Source organism: Notamacropus eugenii, chromosome 3, assembly GCF_028372415.1.
Source record: "Notamacropus eugenii isolate mMacEug1 chromosome 3, mMacEug1.pri_v2, whole genome shotgun sequence".
Classification (NCBI taxonomy): Eukaryota; Metazoa; Chordata; class Mammalia; order Diprotodontia; family Macropodidae; genus Notamacropus; species Notamacropus eugenii.
In genome coordinates this window covers 207,105,810-207,112,614 of record NC_092874.1, presented here as the reverse complement: position 1 = coordinate 207,112,614, position 6,805 = coordinate 207,105,810, and positions in this window count along the sequence as shown.

Below are 6,805 nucleotides of genomic sequence, written 5' to 3'. Positions count from 1 at the left end.
TAGTTTAGGCTCCACCTCCCAATTTGATACATTTGCAAACTGCAGGTAGTTTGTTTTCATACATGCTTAATATTCTGTGTTTCTTCATGTGGGAAGACAGAACACTAATTTCCTGCTTGTAGATCTATGAATTGGTTCAACAGTTCTGATAAATACTTTGTACTTATAAAAGAAAAGTTATTAATTGTTCATGTCTGTTAACAGAAATCTCTAGAACTGGAACTATCTCACAAGGAGGTTGTTGACATCAAAAAACCTCAAAAGACCCACAAAGACAAAAATGTTCACAGCAGCATTCTTTGTGCTTACGAAAATCAAAAAACAAAATGCATGCCCAATGATTTGACAAATTATGACTGTAATGGAAGATCAGTGTGTTGAAATGATGAAAATTTAAAATTCAGAGAAACATTGATGTGTAGCAAGTGATGCCAACTGAAGAAAGTAGGGCTGACAGAACAATAAATATGATAACCAACAAGGTAAACAAAGCCATTTTGGGTGTTGTCCACAAACCTTTTGGGTCAAGTACCATGGTTAATGATACAAAATTCAAGTGTTAGTTCTTCCTTTCCATTAATATTTGGTAAACAATGAATGGGAAAAATGACATGGCTGTAGTCATGCTAGGTGGATTTGCTTAACTGTTTACGCAGAATGTATTTTGTATTAGGGAAGGAATAAAAATCTAACTAGCTGTATGACCTTGGACAAATCCTTAAGCCTCTTGGCATCTGATTCCTTATCTGTAAAATGAGAAGCTTGTAACTACATGATCTCTTAATAGTCCTAATGCCATACTATTCTATTTTATTGTTTGAAAGAAATCAACCAGGGATTCATTTGGCTTAATTACTGCTTCTTTTAAGATGAAAACATCCTTATTAACACCTCAGTGAAATAACAAAATTTCTAATATTTGGAAATGAAAGTTTGAGTGTGAAAAGAAGGGAATCTGAACAGTGGACATTTGGGGAGGGGAGGTAACAATGAGAGAATCTGAGGAAAAATAGGGCAGTATAAAGGTATTGGAAGACTTGAGGGTACTACAAAGTCCTAACAGCAGCAATTACATCTGTGTGTAACTAACTGTCTAAAGAAAATCATCAGTTTGGGTTAGAACAGGGGGACAAAATCTGGGGATTACTTGTTAATGTCAATGATCTTCATTACCTGGGTAACTCTGATGGAGCTCTGTTCTTACCAATATGAGTGCAAAGTACAACCCATTCCCAGGTGTTCATCCCGTGCAATGTTTGTCCACATTCTTTTATAACTTCTCCAAAGAGTATTTTTATCCAGTGTGCAGGGGACTTCCCTTTAGATCACTCAGTGAGTCAATAAACATTTATTGAGAGCCTATCACATTCCAGGCACTGTGCTAAGCACTGAGGATACAATTACAAAAAAGACAGTCTTTGCCTCAAAAAGCTTACAACCTAATGGGGGAAGACAACATGCAAAAAGAAGACCAAAGGCATGGAGAGTGGGAAGGTATCTGGTGCAAGGGCCATGATAAAGAAGTCAAAGGAGTGCAGCTAGATAGGAAGAGATAGCTGGCCTGGGGCTGGAGGTGTTGTGATCTCTGTGCTCCAACCTTCCATTAGAGGGGCCCCAGGGCCAGAGGATACTGATAGGGTATGAGGACCAGGGCTGACTGTCCATCTTGTCACCCTTTACTCTCACCCTCTGACTGGTCAATATCATTTTTTCTCCCACGTGAATTCCATGACTGAGCTCTTTTCAATGATTGTAGGTCCCACTTAGGAAGCCCAGTAGTACTCTAGGGCTTGTTATAATTAACACAGAGAATCCTTCAATCATTTATTCTCTCTTTAGGGCATTGTCCATATCACTAGCAAACAAACATCCCCCTGTTTTAGGCACACTTGACACTGAAAAAAATAAGTAAATTTTTATGGCTACATCTTTCAAATAATCTTGATATAAGTAACCTCTAAGCTTTAATAGCTTCAAGCTGTACTAAGACTTATGGGATACGCTGAGAAGCACCTAATTGTAGAGTCTTAAAGGCTGTATTTTATCCTTTTTTTTGTAATCAACAAACGATAAACACGGAAGAACCTTGTGTTGTTCATACCTCTCAAGTCAAAAATGGGGCTGTAATGGGGTTGCCTGTTGCAGAAACTAATCTGTGGAAAAATTGTCTCTCCTCTTTTAATATTCTCATTAAGGATACTTTTAATATGAGAAAGATAGTGAGATTCTTCATTAAAAGCCTCCAAGAGAAAGCGGGATGATCCCTCGTTAGGTATGCTAACAAAATGACCCTTTCTGAGGTCTCTATTGGACTGTTGTAGCTCATTCTCTAAGAGGGCCAATAACATCATGACTTGCTAGTGGACTGGATTTAAGTGAGACAGAGCTGTACAAAGTCTCACTCTCTCCTCCGGTCATCTGAATCCAGTGGCAAGATGTAAGTCAAGATGATTGGACTAGATGTCCATTGAGTCCCTTATATCTCTTGAGGTTCTGTGATTCTCTGTAATAGAGTGACACTGGCCTTCTTACTACACTCCTCACCCTTTTTCCATCTCCCAGTGCCATGTTTTTCACTGTCTAGCCTCTTGGAATGTTTCCCTGTCTCATCTCAGCTTTAAGCTGGCCTCCTTCAAGATTCAGCTCAAATCTCATCTCTGCAATTGTCTCCACCACTGAACGTTTCCCCGAGAGAAAGGCTGTGATCTGACTGTTAAGAGTTTCTCTCTACACGATATCAGTGGAGTACAAGTAATGATGAAAAGGCTGTAAAATTAGATTTTCTCATACAGCATCCCCATCTGAATCATAAGTGTCTTGAGAACCTCTTAATTTCTGTTCCAGGAATATATTGCCTCAGGGGTGGAGGAGAGCATAGGCTAATCTGAAACAGGTCATCATGTCAGGTAGTCAGTTTCATACTTTGGGATGCTAATCTTTGCTTGCTTGATACATTCGGTACTTTCTGAATGTATTCTTGCTTCTTTAATCTTATCCAACGTAATTTTTACCATAATTCCTTGAATTCCCCTACAAAATGAAGTCACCCAATCATCTAGGGATATAACTTGCTTTATTCACTGCTGACTTGCCCCATTGCCACTTCTAGGCCCTCTACATCACTAGAGGGTCTCTTACTACACTACACCGTAAGCAACCTCTCCACCTTTGAGGTTCACTAGATCCACATCTAAGACCCAATCAAGATTCTAGTGGCTATCGTCATTTATCAACCCCCATGTCATTCTCCTTTCTTTCTCATTGAATTCAGCATCTATTTCACTGCTTTCCTCTCCAACTCCATCATCTCCTGACATTCTCATAAGAAACTTTAACAAACATACTGATATTTCCTCAAATACCCTGATTTCCCAATTCTTTGATCTACTCAGTTCTCATTACTAATTCTGTCACTCCACCTTAGTTTTGAGCAGAAATGGTCATTTTGAAATTTCTTTATTTGATCCTAACTTTTTATCATTCCATTATTTCCCTCTGCCTCACGATACTAAATAAACCCTGTTCTTCTCTTCCCCCATCATACTCCCACCTCTTGCCTTCTTAGCTGAAGAGCTTACCTTATACTTAACTGAAAAAAAAACAAAAACGAGGCTATTTGAATAAAGGTCTTTGTTTCCTCTCTCTCATATCATTCAGGCATCTTCTCCTTCACCCCTATCACATGAGAAGTACGTCCTTTACAGGTACTCTCTTATTCCATTGTCTCCTCTAGTATATTCCCCTCCCATACCCACCTGCCTTCCCAATCATTCCTACTCTTACTAATCTATCCCTATCTACTGGCTCCTTCCAAGCTGCCTACAAACACATCCAGTTTTCCCTTGCACTTAAAAATCAAAAACCAAAACCAAACCCTCACTTGGTACTTCTATTTCCTCTCATTCTTCTAAACTTCCTACAGTCTAGCTTCCAGTATTCAACTGTTCTCTTCAAAATTACTCAAGATCTAATTACCTGATGTAATGACCTTTTCTTATTCCACATCCTTCTTGACCTCTCTGTAATGGTGGATAACCTTCTTCTGAATACGCTCTCCTCCTCCCCAAGTTTTTATGACACTGCTTCCTCTAAGTATCCTTCCATGGATCTTCATCCAGGTCACACCCACTGATCATTGATGTCCACTACGGGGCTATCCCAGACCCTCTTCTACTTGAATACTCGTTCACTTGGGGAATTTCATCAACTCCTATGGATGCAATGATCCTTCCTGTGCCTTTTTCACTGGCTGTTCCTCAGGGCTGGAATGCTCTCCCTCCTCACTTCTGCTTCTTGACTTCCCTAACTTCCCTCAAGGTTGAGGTCAAAGTAATTCTTCTGTAGGAGGCCTTTCCTGGTAGTCTTTCTACTCACTCTCTCCTATCCCCCTGCTAGTGTCTTTCCTCTAAGATTAACTTCCATTTATACTGTCTATATCTTGTATATGCACAACTGTTTGAATTGTCTCCCCAAATAGCATGTGGACTTGAGGGGAGAGTCCATATTTTTTTTTTGGAAGTCCCAAGATTTAGCATGGACCCTGACACATAGTAAATGGTAATAAATGCTGATCATAGACAATTTAAAAAGCAGAATTTTTGTGGATCAACTAAGAACAAATGAGTTTTATTTTATACAGTGTTTACTTGTAGGAATGTTGCCCTGCTAAATGTAAGGCGTTGGTGATAAAGTACTGAGGCCGGATGTACAAGTGCCCAAGGCCCAAACACCAGATAACATACCAGGTCTCTTTCCTTACCTTAGAGTAGAAAAGATTATAAAGAGATCTGTGCATCTTTGTTGAAGTCCTTTAGGTATATGAAGGAAAAAAGCACAAATTCATTCTCCCAGAATAGTGAAGTTACCTGTGACTTAGATTAGGATTGTCCAGGTTTTTGGAGGAGCTCAACTTGGTCCTCAGGAAGTATGCTATCAGTCTTTGCTGGGATAAAGACAAATCTTTTACTGCCATTCTGTGATGGGAGATAAATGGTAAAGCTCTGAAGGCACATGAAATTCTAGGGACTGAGCCCTAGAAAATAATAGGCATTATAACTGAGAATAGTAGCCTAGAAGACAAAAAGTCCCCAAAGACTGGGATTTATTGATGGTGTATAGTTACATTTCCCAAATAGGATTTGGCACAAATAATGCAAGTTCTGTACATCTCTAGTTTCACTTATCAGTATGACAAAATTATCTTTACATGTTAAGCATCCACTGAGGGGGCACTGTTTACTATTGTAATTCCCATTGTCATTCCTAGCTCAACCAGAGGCTGCCATGAGAAACCCAATGTATCCTGGATATTGCTGTAGCTAGGGAACCCTTAGGCCAAGTTATTTCTGAGCTATTTACAGACAGGGATGCAAAGACAGCAAAAAACTTAAGAGCTTTGAGCCCTGGAGGGAAAGGATATGGTTGGTTACAAAGGATTCTACTTTCACAAAATCCTTTTTGGGTTGACATGCCAGTATAACTGTACATACCATCAGGGCACTGGTGGCTAATCCATTTATAGGGAAGAACTGACTGAAGGGCACTTCACCGTGGAGCATATGGATTCTAGTTTCCTGTTCATGGAGAATGCCAGGTCAAGCACAAATGGTTCCTACTTTTTCATTTGTACTGCTAACGTTCATTGGTTGGACAATAAGGAGATGTAATCTTTGGCCAGGTGATAGAAGGCACTTACCTAACAGAAGCCACGGAGTGCTTTGGCTTCAGGGATGGCAAGACCAGTGATGCTAACTGAGACCAGCTTCTTATTTTGTTCTGTTAGTGTCTCTCCACTGTTGATAATCTCTTTTATCCTATATGTGTCTTGTTTGTACCAAGTTGTTTGCATGGTACCTCCCCAAATAGACGGAGTTCCTTGAGGGCAGGGATGAACTTTTGCTTTTCTTTGTAACCCTAGCTTGATTAAGCACAATGCCTTGCACAAAGCAGGCATTTAATAAAAGTGTACTTACATCACATGGAGCAGCTAGGTGGTGAGGTGCATAGAGCACCAGTGCAGGAGTCTGGAGGATCTGAGTTCAAATCTCACCTCAGACACTTGACACTCACTAACTGTGTCACCTTGCGCAAGTCACTTATCCCCAACTGTCTCATCCTGGGTCATCTCCAGTCATCCTGATGAATATCTGGTCACTGGATTCAGATGGCTCTGGAGGAGAAGTGAGGCTGGTGACCTGCACAGCCCCCCCTCACTCAAAACAAAGTCAAGTGCAAGTTATGTCATTATTTTTCTGATGGCATGGTCTTCTTTGGCAACGAAGGATGAACACACACTTATATCACACAAGTCTTTATAATTCCTGAAACACATTTTTGGAAACAACAGCCTAAGGCAAAGGAATCCAGGGGTTTTCAGCAGCAACCACATCCCTGTGTGCCTCCTCCATTTGTTTGGAGACTCCAGTACAAACTGGAGGCAGTCATTTAGTATAGTGGAAAGAATGTTGAATTTGGAGTTAGGAGATGAGCGCAAATCACAGTTCCAAAATTTACCACCTCTTAAGAGCACAGCCAAAGCCCTATACCTTTTTGAGTCACTTTTGCACGTTTCCTACGAGGTGGTATAATCAGAAGGACTTGAAATAACCAATTGTTTCATTTTCCATGGTGACATTTGTAACTCTTGGAAATGAAGTTCATTTTGTAAACAGTGTGGCTGTAAGGGAAACCATGGGCAAATAATTTCCATTTGCTTTCAAGGCTGATTAGTGATTCAAAAAGTTAAGAAAAATGTTTTGAAATGGAGTCCTAGTTCATTAATCTACTTACTGTGTAAATAGGGATA